The following is a 15,510-nucleotide window of genomic DNA, read 5'->3' as shown; positions in this document are numbered from 1 at the left end:
GGGTGGGTGGTGGTGGTGGGATGTCAGGACTAGGTTATGCCCTAATTGTCACCATGGACATGCCATGTTTCTTTCTACTCCTTTTGCTCAGTCTGGCCCCCAGGGCCTTCATTCTCCTCCCCCCAAGGCTTCCAACCATCATACTGCCTTGGGCTGGGTTTCACAGTAGGATGCTTCAGGTCATCTTGAAAGCTACTGGATTTGGCATCAGAAGATCTGGGTTCAAATTCCATTTCTGCTACTTGCTCTGTCATGTTGGACAAACTAAATTAATCTCTCTTGGCCAAAGTTCCTTAACTGTATAAGGAGGGGATTTAAACTAGATGTCTGTAAGTTCTCTTCCTGCTCTAATGTACTATTCTATCATTCAAGAATCAGGCTGGAAATAGAGTAATGGAGTCAAAAAGACATGACTTTAAATTCTGACTGAGATACTTGCTGAGTTCTTTACTTCATCTGTGTGACATTAGATCACTTAATCTCTCAGCCTTAGTTTCCTCATTTGCAAAATAGGAATAACAAAGGCACCCATCCCAAAGGACAAGTCAACCTGTAATAGGTTGTATACATGGACATAAAGAACAACAGAACCAGATCTGGAACTCAGATATCCTGAGCCCAGTACTCTATATTTATGATATGGGATAATTCAAGTTACCACTTTTCATATCTCAAATGAATGGCTTAAATTAGACAATTTTTAAGGTGCATCTACAGACTTCAAGGCCATTTATAGATGAGGAAATAGAATTTGAACTCAGGTCTTTCTGACTCCAACACTTAATTCACTGCCATCAGATCTTTGTCCTCATTCTAATCACTAGATTATAGGATAATAGATTTAGATCTGAAAGGGACTTTATGGGCTGCCTTTGTTTGTTTATGGGCTGTCAGTGTCCCCTGAATTGCATTTTTGCCTCTGGTGCCAGAATTCCTAGTTAGAACTTTGTGCACATGTCAAAAGTATGACTTCCACATTCCATGTAAAATTCAACATGTCCAAAATAGAATTCATTATCTCCCCCTCCTCAAAAACTACTTCCCTTACCAGCTTCCTTGCTTCTGTTGAGATCATCACCATTCTTTCAGTCATCCAGGTTCACAACTTTGGTATTATCCTCAACTCCTTATTTTCCAATACATTCAAACAACTGACTATTCTTGTCCTTTTTAGAATCTCTTATAACTGGCCCTTACTCGCACACCTTTTTAGAATCTCTTATAACTGGCCCTTACTCGCACAGCCACCAACCAGGCTTAGGCTCTCATTGTTGCCATTGTAATTGCCCTCCCTTCCTCAAGTCTCTACTCTCTCCAATCCATACTCTATCACACTTGCTAAAGTGAATTTCCTGAAGTTCCTCCTTCTCCTCCTCCTCTCCTCCTCTTCTCCTCCCCCTCCTCCTCCTCTTCTTCTTCTTGAACTGAGTTTTTAAAATTTTTTCATTCTGAGTTGTGAGATAAGAACTGCTATGGGTCTCTAAGGGGAGTGAGACCTTGATCATACCATATGACTGTGAACCTATGGAGTCTCTTGTTTCTTCTGTTTCTGTTGTATTTTTTTCTTCTGATATTGGGTGAGTGTATATGAAATGGAATAGACCAGATTATGACCTTATGGGGTTTTTAAGGTTAGATGAACATCAAAGATTTAGCAAATGGAGTCCATAGTATGCTATTAACTAACAGTCAAACTGCCTGAAGAGAGATATTTTTCCCCCAGTCTGAGTCACAATGTCCTGAAAGGGAACTAATTGTCCATTGAGTCTTCCATTTTCAGAAGTAAAATTGGTAGGAAAAATATTGATAGTCATCATTTTAAGTTGACGTCCGGTGTTCCAGGAATGACCTGGAGAGATTGAACCTCTGTTTGAGGCTTGTCAATTTTCCTTTGTAAAAGCTAATTGATACTAATTCATTATTTGATATTGAGTGGATAATTACTGGCATTAGATACTGTGGAGGTACCAGCTGATTGGGTCCTGACATTAACAAATGGGGGAATGCCTTCCTGATGACAATGATGATGACTACTACTACTATTACCATCTCTACCACCACCACTATCACCACCAATACAACAACGATAAAAAAAAGTGGTAATAGTAGTGGAAGTATTTTTATCCTTATAATGATGATGATAATGGGTGGGGGACACCCCATCATAAATCCTCAGTTACATGTAAATAGGTATAGGTAGTTCTTCTCTCATGTACTAAATCAGTGCTGTCCATAATGGTAGAAGACAGGACAGTCAGGGTGGAAACCATGTGAATAAATTCTTAGGACCTTGACTGGAAAGTTTTTTAATTAAAGATTTTATTTGAGTTTTACAATTTTTTCCCCAAACTTACTTCCCCCCCCAGAAAGCAATCTGTCAGTCTTTACTTTGTTTCCATGTTGTACATTGATCCAAATTGAGTGTGATGAGAGAGAAATCATATCCTTAAGGAAGAAACAAAAAGTATACGAGATAACAAGATCAGACAATAAGATATCTGTTTTTTTTCCCTAAATTAAAGGGAATAGTCCTTGAACTTTGTTCAAACTCCATGGCTCTGGGGCGGCTAAGTGGCTCAGTGGATAAAGCACCAGCTCTGCAGTCAGGAGTACCTGAGTTTAAATCCAGCCTCAGACACTTAATAATTACCTAGCTGTGTGGCCTTGGGCAAGCCACTTAACCCCATTTGCCTTGCAAAAACCTAAAAAAATAAAAAAATAAAAACAAACTCCATGGCTCTTTATCTGGATACAGATGGCACTCTCCATTGCAGACAGCTCAAAATTGTCCCTGATTGTTGTACTGATGAAATGAACGTGTCCATCAAGATTGATCATCACCCCCGTGTTGCTGTTAGGATATATGGTGTTTTTCTGGTTCTGCTCATCTCACTCAGCATCAGTTTATTCAAATCCCTTCAGGCTTCCCTGAATTCCCATCCCTCCTGGTTTCTAATAGAACAATAATGTTCCATGACATACATATACCACAGTTTGCTAAGCCATTCCCCAACTGAAGGACCTTTATTTGATTTCCAATTCTTTGTCACCACAAACAGGGCTGCTATGAATATTTTTGTACAAGTTATGTTTTTACCCTTTTTCATCATCTCTTCAGGGTATAGACCCAGTAGTGGTATTGCTGGATCAAAGGGTATGCTCATTTTTGTTGCCCTTTGGGCGTAGTGCCAAATTTCTCTCCAGAAAGGTTGGATGAGTTCACAGTTCCACCAACCACTGTCCCAGATTTCCAACAACCCTTCCAACAATGATCATTATCCTGACCTGAAAGTTCTTGATTCACTTTAGGTTATTCATTGCTCTCTGCTTAAAATATTTCTTGTTTGTCAATTTGAGCTGACTCAGGTATACAGGGGTGAACTAACCCAGAAAAGTTTATGGGTCCCCAGAGGCAGCTTGGTGGTACAATGGTTGGAACTCTGGGCTTGGAGTCAGGAAGATTAGAGTTCAAATCTGAACCGAGCCTGCTAGCATAAGTAGTGGTTGTTGTTGTAAGGAGAAAAATGATACAATAATTGTAAAACACTCAGAACAGTGCCTGGCACACTTAGAATGTTCTTGTTTCTTTCCTAACCCAGAGGGGACCTCTCTCTACCTCCTACTCAGGTGGGCTGTGTCTTTGTCTCCAGCTTTCTATCTAGATCTAACATTTCCCTAAACCTCTATGTGAGTTAGTAGTAATCCCAAAGCCAGGATTAGAGGCTACTAGGATTGCTCTATACAAAGCAGAATGAACAGCAACAATGAAAGACCTGAGAGCAAAAGAGGATTCATGGGATAGATGGCAGCCAGAGGTAAATGCTGCTGAATGTGGCAGGAATCTACTCTTCCTGCTTTTAGATTACTTCTCAGTACTCAGAGGACTGCTCAGTTATTGAGACTTGCTTCTTTCTCCAACTCAGAGACAGGGAAGAAGGAAATTGTCTCCAAGGGGACACGGGTTAGTTCAACAACACTTGTCTATACTGATGTGGCAAACATCCTTTTTGGCCACAGCAGAAGTGGTAGCATCAACTTGTTGCAGCATCTTTTTTTTTCTTTACATAATGTTTTATTTTTTCCCCAATTATATGTAAAAATAATTTTAACATTTATTTTAAAAAAATTTTTCAGTTCCAAATTCTACTCTTCCTTTCCTTCTCTCACCCTTCTTTGAGACAGTAAGCAACTGATATATGTTATACATGTATAATCATGTAAAACATATTTCCATATTAGTCATTTAGTGGCAGAAAACTCAGACAGAAAGAAAAAGCGAGAAAGATTTTCTCATTCTCACCAAAGACAACATCTAGCTTTTACAATTCCTACCTTGGTCAGAATGAATTCTGGCAGGGAAACTATACATAGAGGAAGATTCCCTGCCTCAACACCTTGGCAACCATAGTAGCTTTGATTCATGGTTGGGTATGCTTGTGTCTGTTGGGTGAAATGGTTACTTATCACTAGGATGCACCTTCAGTTTTTGCCATCCCCTTTAATAAACATAAAGTCAATGCACATAAACTCCAAAGACTTGCTAGTAATTAACCACTCCACCATCTCAAACCTTCATGCAATCTTTCTAATCCCCTTGAATTATATTTTCTCCCTAAAATGAGAATTGTGCATAGTTTAAGTAGAAATTTTTGGTATGCAGCATGAGTGATAGCACTTGCCTATCAATGCACAAAGCACTGTTTGCATAAAAATAAACAAACAAATAACTCTTGTAACAAATATGCACAATCACAAAGCAAAGTCCCATATTGGCCATGTCCAGAGAGATGCTTCAATCTGAACTCTGAGTCCATCACCTCTCAGGCAGAAAGGTGGGAAGTTGCTAGTATGTTTCATCCTGAGTCCTTTGGAATTGTGGATGAATATTGTATTGAGCCAAATTCCTAAATCTTCCAAGGTTGTTTGTCTTAATTTAAAAAAAGATCACTATTTTTAACACAAAATTTTTTGATTTTCACATTTTCCCTCCCTCCCACTCCTCCCCCACCTATTGAGAAGGCAAAAAATGTGATATCAATTATGCATGTGAGATCATGAAAAAAATATTTCCATATTAGCCATGTTACAAAAAAAGCAAGAAAAATGAAGAAAGTATAAAAGATTAAGCTTCAGTCTCCACTCAGAGCTCAACAGAGCTCTCTGTGGAACTGGGTAGCATAACTGTCTTGATCAGACCAGTTCAGTTTTTCACAGTTGATCATTTGCACAATATTGTTGTACCACATACACTGTTCTCTTGGTTCTGTTCACTTCACTTTTCATGAGTTTATGTAAGTCTGAACCAAAGAATCTTGGGAACAGCATTACTTCCAGCTCAGTGCTTGTGGCCATAATCCTAGAAAACAAACCCTGTGAAGATGCAACCTGGTAACCGTTCCTGCAGGGACTGCAACCACATCTATATAAAGAACAGAAGGTTCTTGCCACCAAAAACTTTGGGATCATCAAATGGTTCAACATCAGAAATTGATAGTAATCAATCAATCAATCAATCAGTAAACATTTATTTACTACCAACTATGAGGTATTATGCTTATAAAAAAAGGCAAAAGAGAATCCTTACCCTCATGGAGTTTATAATCTAATGGAGTTTACCATTGCCTAAGAACCACAGGACTTTTCCCATCTGATTTTTGCAGCTGAAATCTTCCATGCATACTGTCTCCCTCATGAGAAGATGAGTCTCTTGAGACCAGGGACCATCTTATTTTTCTGTTTGTATCTTCAGGATTTAGCATAGTGCTTTGCATATTGTAAGCACTTAATACATACTTCATCCATCCATCCATTCATCCATCTATCCATCCATCCATCCATCAGAGAAAAAAAGTACTCTTGATACTGGCCAAGTGTTCCTTGGATTTCCACCACTTTCCTTTTTCTTTTTGCTTCTGTGCAAACAGGAAAGGTCAAATTGTTTGGGTAATGTATTGCAGCTTTCTGCTTACTTTATATTGCTAGTATCTAGAATGAATTGAAATTGGTCTCACTCAATGATGACATACATGCCAGGGAGGTTCTCTGGATCTGGTCAGAATTTGAATTCAGTTATCCTCATTCCAGTTTCAATATTTGTTTAAATTCATCCTACTGTCTCTTGTTTTTGTTTTTAATTAATATATTTTAACACTTATTTTAAAAAATATTTTTGAGTTCCAATTTCTCTCCCTTCCTCCCACCCCTCCCAACCCATTGAAAAGACAAGCAATACCTTGTTATTTCTTCTTAATAGATATTGAATTATGTTCTCTGTAGGGTAAAATTAGGTTGGAGTAAAGGAAGGTGATTAGTTAGAGTTATCATTTTAAGGTCAGTCATATGATCAATATGAAAGTAAGGACATATCTCCTGGTGCTGGTGATAAAGTTTAGCATTGTGTTAGATCTCAAGGTGGTGGTGGGAATGAAGTCATTTTCTTTAGGAAAAGGATTGTATTTTAATGGTCTAAGTTTGGATTTTGTTCAATGATAGTTAGGATTTCCCATGAGGTACAAATATCTCATTTTGCTCCTAAAGCATTTGGACTTCTCTAGACCTCTCCATCCTTCTTTTGCTCCTCAGGAAACTCATCATTGGGAAATCTCACTATGCAGCAAGATTGAATCTTCCTGGTGCTCACATTTCATCAACACCTTTCTGATTGTGGAGGGGTCCAGGGGACTCAGCACAGTTTTTCTGTCCATTTCCCACCAAATAGCTTTTTTTTTTTTTTTTTTAAGATTTACAGGAATGTTTTTTATTATTTTGAATTTTTTACAATTCTTTCCCCTAATCTTGCTTCCCTCCCCCACTCCCCACAGAAGGCAGTCTGTTAGTCTTTACATTGTTTTCATGGTATACATTGATATAAGTTGAATGTGATGAGAGAGGAATCATATCCTTAAGGAAGAAAAATAAAGTATTGTGCCTGATTGTTGCATTAATGGAATGAGCAAGTCCATCAAAGTTGACCATTACCCCCATGTTGTTGCTAGAGTGTGCTATGTTCAGTTCATGCAAATCCTTCCTGGCTTCCCTGAATTCCCATCTCTCCCAGCTTCCAACAGAACAATAGTGTTCCATCACATACATATACCACAGTTTATTAAGCCATTCCCCAATTGATGGACATTCACTTAATTTCCAATTCTTAGCCACCACAAACAGAGCTGCTATGGATATTTTTGTACAAGTGAGTTTTTTTATACATTATTAAAATATTCTTGTTTAAGAGTGAACATAATACCCCTCCCCCCCAAAATATAGAACCTTATGAAAAATAAAGTAAAAGAGAGAGAAAAAAATGTGTTTCAGTCTGTGTTCTGATACCATCAGCTCTGTCTTGGATGGATCACATTCTTTATCATAAGTCCATCACAGAAGTTACTCCCATATTTTTCCACAGTTGCTGTTGCTGATTATAATTCCCTCCATCCATTCCTCCCCACTGCCATATATTATATTTTATATCTCCTTTCACTCTGTCCCTCTTCCAAAATGTGCTGTAGGATAGCTGAGTGGTACAGTGGACTGAGCACTGGCCCTGGGGCCAAGAGGCCCCAAGCCTACGTACCACCCCTGAGACCCAGCAACCACTCAGCCCTGTGGTCCCAGACAGGCCACCAAATCCCAGACCCTTGCAATAAGTAAAAAAAGAAAATGTGTTATATCTGACTATTCTCTCCTATGATCTACCCTCTCCTCTATCACCCATACTTTCCCCTTTCCCCCATTCTCCCTCCTCTCCTTTTCACTCTAGATATCTATACCCTATTGAGTGGGTATGCTGTTTCCTCTTTGAGTCATTTCTGATGAGAAGTGAAGGTTCCCTCATCCCTTCCATATCATTGCAAAAAAAATCTTTTATATGAAATGTCTTAGCCTATTCAACCTCTCTTTTCTCTTATTCCAGGTACATTTCCCTTTTTTAGCCACTGACTCCATTTTTACAATATATTATATCTTCAAATTCAGCTCTCTCCTGTGCTTCATCTATAAAAACTCCTTCTACCTGCTCTATTAAATGGGAAGTATCCTATGAGTATTATCAGTATCATTTTTCTATGCAGGAATACATGCAGTTCATTATCATTAAGTCCCTCATATTTTACCCCTCTCCTCCACTCTCTATGCTTCACTTGAGTCCTGTATTTGAAGGTCAGACTTTCTGTTCAGCTCTGGCCATTCCAACAGGAACATTTGAAATTCCCTCAGTTCATTGAAAGTCCATCTTTTCCCCTGGAAGAGGATGTTCAGTTTTGCTGGGTAGTTGATTCTCAGTTGCATTCCAAGTTCTTTTGCCTTCTGGAATATTATATTCCAAGCCCTACAAGCCCTTAATGTAGTTGCTACTAAGTCCTGAATCATCCTGACTGCAGCTCCACAATATTTGAATTGTGTTCTTCTGGCTGCTTGTATTATTTTCTCTTTGACTTGGGAGTTCTGGAACTTGGCTATAATATTCTTGGGGGTTGTTTTTTTTTGGATCTCTTTCTGGGGGCAATTGGTGGATTCTCTCAATTTCTTCTAGAATTTCTGGGCAATTTTCCTATAGGACTTCTTTAAAAATGAGATCAAGGCTCTTTTCCTGATCATGACTTTCAGGTATCCCAATAATTTTAAAATTATCTTTCCTGAATCTGTTTTCCAGATCAGTTGTTTTTTCAATGAGATATTTCACATTTTCTTCTAATTTTTCATTCTTTTGGTGTTGAAGTATTGTGTCTTGACTTCTCATAAAGTCATCAGGTTCCATTAGCTCCATTCTACATCTGAAGGATTTTGTTTTCCTCAGAGAGCTTTCTTATCTCCTTTTCCATCTGGCTGATTCTGCTTTTTAAAGCATTCTTCTCCTCAATAATTTTTTGAACTGTTTTATCCATTTGACCTATGCTAGTTTTTTTTAAATTTATTTTTATTAAGGATATTATTTGAGTTTTACAATTTTCCCCCCAATCTTGCTTCCCTCCCCCCACCCCACCCCCCAAAGAAAGCACTCTGTCAGTCTTTACTTTGTTTCCATGTTGTACCTTGATCCAAATTGGGTGTGATGAGAGAGAAATCATATCCTTAAAGAAGAAAAGTCTCAGAGGTAACAAGATCAGACAATAAGATCTGTTTTTTTCTAAATTAAAAGTAATAGTCCTTGCACTTTGTTCAAATTCCACAGCTCCTTATTTGGATACAGATGGCACTCTCCTTTGCAGACAGCCCAATATTGTTCCTGATGGTTGCACTGATGGAATGAGCAAGTCCTTCAAGGTTGAACATCACTCCCATGTTGCTGTTAGGGTGTACAGTGTTTTTCTGGTTCTGCTCATCTCACTCAGCATCAGTTCATGCAAATCCCTCCAGGCTTCCCTGAAATCCCGTCCCTCCTGGTTTCTAATAGAACAATAGTGTTCCATGACATACATATACCACAGTTTGCTAAGCCATTCCCCAATTGAAGGACATTTACTTGATTTCCAATTCTTTGCCACCATAAACAGGGCTGCTATAAATATTTTTGTACAAGTAATGTTTTTACCCTTTTTCATCATCTCTTCAGGGTATAGACCCAGTAGTGGTATTGCTGGGTCAAAGGGTATGCACATTTTTGTTGCCCTTTGGGCATAGTTCCAAATAGCTCTCCAGAGGGGTTGGATGAGTTCACAGCTCCACCAACAGTATAGTAGTGTCCCAGATTTCCCACAACCCTTCCAACAATGATCATTATCTTTCCTGATCATATTGGCCAATCTGAGAGGTGTGAGGTGGTACCTCAGAGAAGCTTTAATTTGCATTTCTCTAATAATTAATGATTGAGAGCATTTTTTTCATATGGCTATAGATTGCTTTGATCTCCTCATCTGTAAATTGCCTTTGTATATCCTTTGACCATTTGTCAATTGGGGAATGGCTTTTTGTTTTAAAAATATGACTCAGTTCTCTGTATATTTTAGAAATGAGTCCTTTGTCAGAATCATTAGTTGTAAAGATTGTTTCCCAATTTACTACATTTCTTTTGATCTTGGTTATATTGGTTTTATCTGTGCAAAAGCTTTTTAATTTAATGTAATCAAAATCATCTAATTGGTTTTTGGTGATGTTCTCCAGCTCTTCCTTAGTCATAAACTGCTCCCCTTTCCATAGATCTGACAGGTAGACTAGTCCTTGATCTTCTAATTTGCTTATAGTATTGTTTTTTATGTCTATGTCCTGTAACCATTTGGATCTTATCTTGGTAAAGGGTGTGAGGTGTTGGTCTAATCTAAGTTTCTTCCATACTAACTTCCAATTATCCCAGCAGTTTTTATCAAAGAGGGAGTTTTTATCCCAATGGCCGGACTCTTTGGGTTTATCAAACAGCAGATTACTATAATCATCTTCTGCTTTTGCACCTAGTCTATTCCACTGGTCCACTGCTCTATTTCTTAGCCAATACCAAACAGTTTTGATGACTGATGCTTTATAATATAATTTTAGATTCAGGTAGGGCTAAGCCACCTTCTTTTGCACTTTCTTTCATTAAGTTCCTGGCAATTCTTGACTTTTTATTTCTCCATATGAATTTACTTACAATTTTTTCTAACTTGTTAAAGTAATTTTTTGGAATTTTGATTGGTAGGGCACTAAACAGATAGTTTAGTTTTGGTAGAATTGTCAGTTTTATTCTATTAGCTCTACCTATCCATGAGCAGTTGATATTTGCCCAGTTATTTAAATCTAATTTAATTTGTGTGAGAAGTGTTTTGTAATTGTTTTCAAAAAGATTCTGAGTCTGTCTTGGCAAATAGACTCCCAAATATTTTATATTGTCTGAGGTTACTTTGAATGGGATTTTTCTTTGTAGCTCTTCCTGCTGTTTCTTGCTAGACATATATAGAAAAGTTGAGGATTTATGAGGGTTTATTTTATAACCTGCAACTTTGCTAAAATTGCTAATTGTTTCCAATAGTTTTTTGGATGATTTCTTGGGATTCTCTAGGTAGACCATCATGTCATCTGCAAAGAGTGAGAGTTTTGTCTCTTCCTTCCCAATTCTAATTCCTTCAATTTCTTTTTCTTCTCTAATTGCTGATGCTAACATTTCTAATACAATATTGAATAGTAGTGGTGATAATGGGCACCCTTGTTTCACCCCTGATCTTATTGGGAATGCCTCTAGCCTCTCCCCATTGAATATAGTACTTGTTGATGGTTTCAAATAGATACTGCTAATTATTTTAAGGAACAGTTCATTTATTCCTACACTCTCTAGTGTTTTTAAGAGGAATGGATGCTGTATTTTGTCAAAAGCTTTTTCAGCATCTATTGATATGATCATATGGTTTCTGATAGATTTGTTGTTTATATAATTGAGTATATTAACAGTTTTCCTAATATTGAACCAACCCTGCATTCCTGGAATAAATCCTACTTGATCATAAGGTATTATCCTAGTGATGACTTGTTGTAATCATTTTGCTAAGATTTTATTTAGGATTTTTGCATCTATATTCATCAGGGAAATAGGTCTATAATTTTCTTTCTCTATTTTAACTCTTCCTGGTTTAGGTAACAGTACCATATTGGTTTCATAGAAAGAGTTAGGCAGAGTTCCATCTTTCCCTATTTTTCCAAAGAGTTTATATAGGATTGGAACCAATTGTTCCTTAAATGTTTGGTAGAATTCACTTGTGAATCCATCAGGCCCTGGAGATTTTTTTGGGGGGGAGTTCAATAATGGCTTGTTGAATTTCTTTTTCTGAGATAGGGTTGTTTGGGTATTTAATCTCATCTTCATTTAACCTGGGCAATTTATATTTTTGTAAATATTCATCCATTTCACTTAGATTATCAAATTTATTGGCATAGAGTTGGGCAAAATAATTTCAAATTATTACTTTAATTTCCTCCTCATTGGTGGTGTGTTCACCTTTTTCATTTATGATACTAGTAATTTCGTTTTCTTCTTTCTTTTTTTTAATCAAATTGACCAGAGGTTTATCAATTTTATTGGTTTTTTCATAATACCAACTTTTGGTTTTATTTATTAATTCAATAGTTTTTTTGCTTTCGATTTTATTAATTTCTCCTTTAATTTTTAGAATTTCTAATTTGGTATTTAATTGGGGATTTTTGATTTGTTCTTTCTCTAATTTTTTTAGTTGCATGTTTAGTTCATTGATTTTCTCTTTCTCCAATTTATTCATGTAAGCATTTAGAGCTATAATATATCCCCTGAGAGTCGCTTTGAATGAATCCCATAGGTTTTGGTATGTTGTTTCATTATTATCATTATCTATGATAAAATGGTTAATTCTTTCTATAATTTGTTTTTTGGTCCACTCATTTTTTAAAATGAGGTTATTCAGTTTCCAATTTGTCCTGGGTCTATATCTCCTTGGCCCAGTATTGCATATGACTTTTATTGCATTGTGATCTGAGAAAGATGTATTCACTATTTCTGCCTTTCTGCAGTTGATCATTAGGTTTTTATGTCCTAGTTCATGGTCAATTATTGTATAAGTTCCATGTACTGCAGAGAAAAAGGTATATTCCTTTCTATCCCCATTCAGTTTCCTCCATAAGTCTACCATATCTAATTTTTCTAACAATCTATTTACCTCCTTAACTTCTTTCTTGTTTATTTTATGATTCGATTTATCTAGATCTGATAGCGGGAGGTTGAGGTCTCCCACTAGTAGTGTTTTGCTGTCTATGTCTTCCTGTAGTTCTTTCAGCTTCTCCTCTAAGAATTTGGGTGCTGTCCCACTGCGTGCATATATATTCAATATTGAAATGACTTTATTGTCTATGGTACCTTTTAGGAGGATAAAGTTTCCTTCCTTATCTCTTTTAACGCTATCTATTTTTGCTGCTGCTTTGTCTGAAATAAGGATTGCTACCCCTGCTTTTTTTACTTCAGCTGAAGCAAAATATATTTTGCTCCAGCCTTTTACCTTTATTCTATATGTATCTCTCTGCTTCAAATGAGTTTCTTGTAAGCAGCATGTTATAGGATTCTGGTTTTTAATCCACTCTGCTATTTGCTTACATTTTAGGGGAGAGTTCATCCCATTCATATTCAAGGTTATGATTACTAATTTTTTTTTTTTGCAAGGCAATGGGGTTAAGTGGATTGCCCAAGGCCACACGGCTAGGTAATTATTAAGTGTCTGAGGCGGGATTTGGACTCAGGTACTTCTGACTCCAAGGCCAGTGCTTTATCCACTGCACCACCTAGCCACCCCCCACTGCGCCACCTAACCGCCCCGATTACTAATTCTTTATTGCCCTTCCTGCTATCTTCCCTTTGTTTTTATTTTCCCCCTTTCTCCCCCCTTTATCCATATTCCTGAGTATTTTGTTTCTGAATGCCACCCCTTCAGTGTGTTTGCCCGCCTACATCACACCCTCCCCTTTCTTTCCTCTTTCCCTTTTTCCCTTTTCCCTTCCCTTCCTTTTGTTATTTCCCGCTTTTCCACCCCACTCCCCTTCCCATTCTCCATCCCCCTCCCCTTTTCCCCTTTTAGTCCTCATATTTTTAGATGTTTTATAAGTTAACTGAGTATGTGTAGGTTGACTTTAAGCCCAGTCTGATGAGAAGAAGATTCAGGAGTTTAAAAAACATGGTTACATGCCACAGAGTAGGTGGCAATGCCTTAACCGTATATGTGTTGTAAAGGCCACTAGGACCTCTTCCATCCTTATCAAGGGGAGTGCTACTTCCTTTCATACAACACCCTGTGCTGGGTTTTAACATGTTATTTTCTTCAGCATTTTTTTGGATCTCCTTGACTAAGCTGATGACTTTTTTTTTTTAGATTTTTTTAAGGCAACGGGGTTAAGTGGCTTGCCCAAGGCCACACAGCTAGGTAATTATTAAGTGTCTGAGGCTGGATTTGAACCCAGGTACTCCTGACTCCAAGGCCGGTGCTCTATTCACTGCGCCACCTAGCCGCCCCCTGCTGATGACTTTTTTTCATGTTTTTCCTGCATCTCTCTCATTTCTTTTCCCAATTTTTCTTCCATGTCCCTTACTTGATTTTCAAAATCTTTTTTGAGCTCTATCATAGCCTGAGCCCAACTTCCATTTTTCTTGGAGTCTTTAGATGTAAAAGCTTGTACTTCCTCATCTTCAGATTAAGTATTTTGATCCTTCTTGAGATCATAGGCAAAGTATTTGTCAATGGTGTTCCTCTATTTTCTCTGTTTACTCATTTCCCCAGCCTGTGCCTGGTTTTGGGGTGCTTCCTGAGCTATTGAATTTTAATTGGGACACCCCCACAAGGACCTCAGTGTGTGAGGCTCTGACTGTTCTTCTGGTCTGTGAATGACCACAAGCGCACCCTGGAATTGAGGGTGGGGTCCTGATCTATGAGGGGGCCTAGACTGCAATCAGGATCTGAATGTAGTCAGAGCCCCAGAGTCCTGTTCCAGGGCCAGAAAACAGACCTCGACTGTCTTCCTCCACTCCCTTAACTTTGGTGGGCTGGGCACTCAGGGCACATCTGCCTGGAGGTGTCTGCTTCTGTTTCCTGGATCTGGGCTAGTGGCTGCTGCCTCCCCACTTCAGCAACTGCCCTGAGACCCTGGGCTTCATGCTTACTCTGGCAGAGGTCTCCCTGCTTAACCTACAATTTGTGCCCAGTGCTCCCTGGGGTGCAGGTCAGTAAACTGCTTCTGCTGCTGGGAGCCACAGCTCCCAGGCATCTTGAGGCTGTTTCCGGGAGGCTGAAGTTTCTTCACTCTGGCGGGGCCATCCTTCTAACTCTGTGGAGTGAAGTTTTCCCACTATTTTCCAGGTTACCTTGGACTGGAGAATTGCCTCAATAGATCTTTCTGTGAGTTCTGTCTCTCAAAAATTTAGTTAGAGGGGGCGGCTAGGTAGTGCAGTGGATAGAGCATTGGCCTTGGAGTCAGGAATGCCTGAGTTCAAATCCAGCCTCAGACACTTAATAATTACCTAGCTGTGTGGCCTTGGGCAAGCCACTTAACCCCATTGCCTTGAAAAAAATCTAAAAAACCCCAAACAAACAAAAAAACAAAAAAGAAAATTTAGTTAGAGTCATAATTTTAAGATTTTTTAAATATTTTGGAGAGAGCACCTTGGAGAGGCTCTTCTCTTGCTGTAATCTTCACCCTCACCCCAAAATAGCTTTTATACTTCTCCAAAATGGCCCTGTGTGGGACACCTTTCCTTCAATCCCTTTTCAGCATCCTTTCGTGTGTTATCTTCCCCATGTGATTGTAAGCTCTTTAGGATGGTTTCAGAAAAACTGGGAAATCTTATATGAACTGATGCAAAGTGAAGTGAGCAGAACCAGAACACTGTGTACAGTGTTCCACAGTAACAGCAATAGTGTAAGGATGATTAAAATGTGAAAAACCTTAGCTACTCTGATCAAGACAATCATCTAAGACAATTCCAAAGGACCTATGATGAAAACTACTATTTGCCTCCAGAGAGAGAACTGATGAAACTGAATATGGATTAAAATATACTTTTTTTCCTCATTTTATTTTTATGCTTTTTTTGGGAAG

At 38.2% G+C, this 15,510-nt stretch overlaps 1 non-coding gene across 1 annotated transcript; it reads right to left on the bottom strand.

The window, feature by feature from the left end:
• Positions 1-13,587: 13,587 nt before the first annotated feature.
• LOC141490345 (U6atac minor spliceosomal RNA) lies at positions 13,588-13,709 on the bottom strand. The gene has a single exon (XR_012469182.1). It is a non-coding gene; the product is annotated as a U6atac minor spliceosomal RNA (small nuclear RNA).
• Between the last annotated feature and the right edge of the window lie 1,801 nt (positions 13,710-15,510).

Source organism: Macrotis lagotis, chromosome 5, assembly GCF_037893015.1.
Source record: "Macrotis lagotis isolate mMagLag1 chromosome 5, bilby.v1.9.chrom.fasta, whole genome shotgun sequence".
NCBI classification, from domain to species: Eukaryota; Metazoa; Chordata; class Mammalia; order Peramelemorphia; family Peramelidae; genus Macrotis; species Macrotis lagotis.
This window is presented reverse-complemented; position numbering and strand designations above follow the sequence as displayed.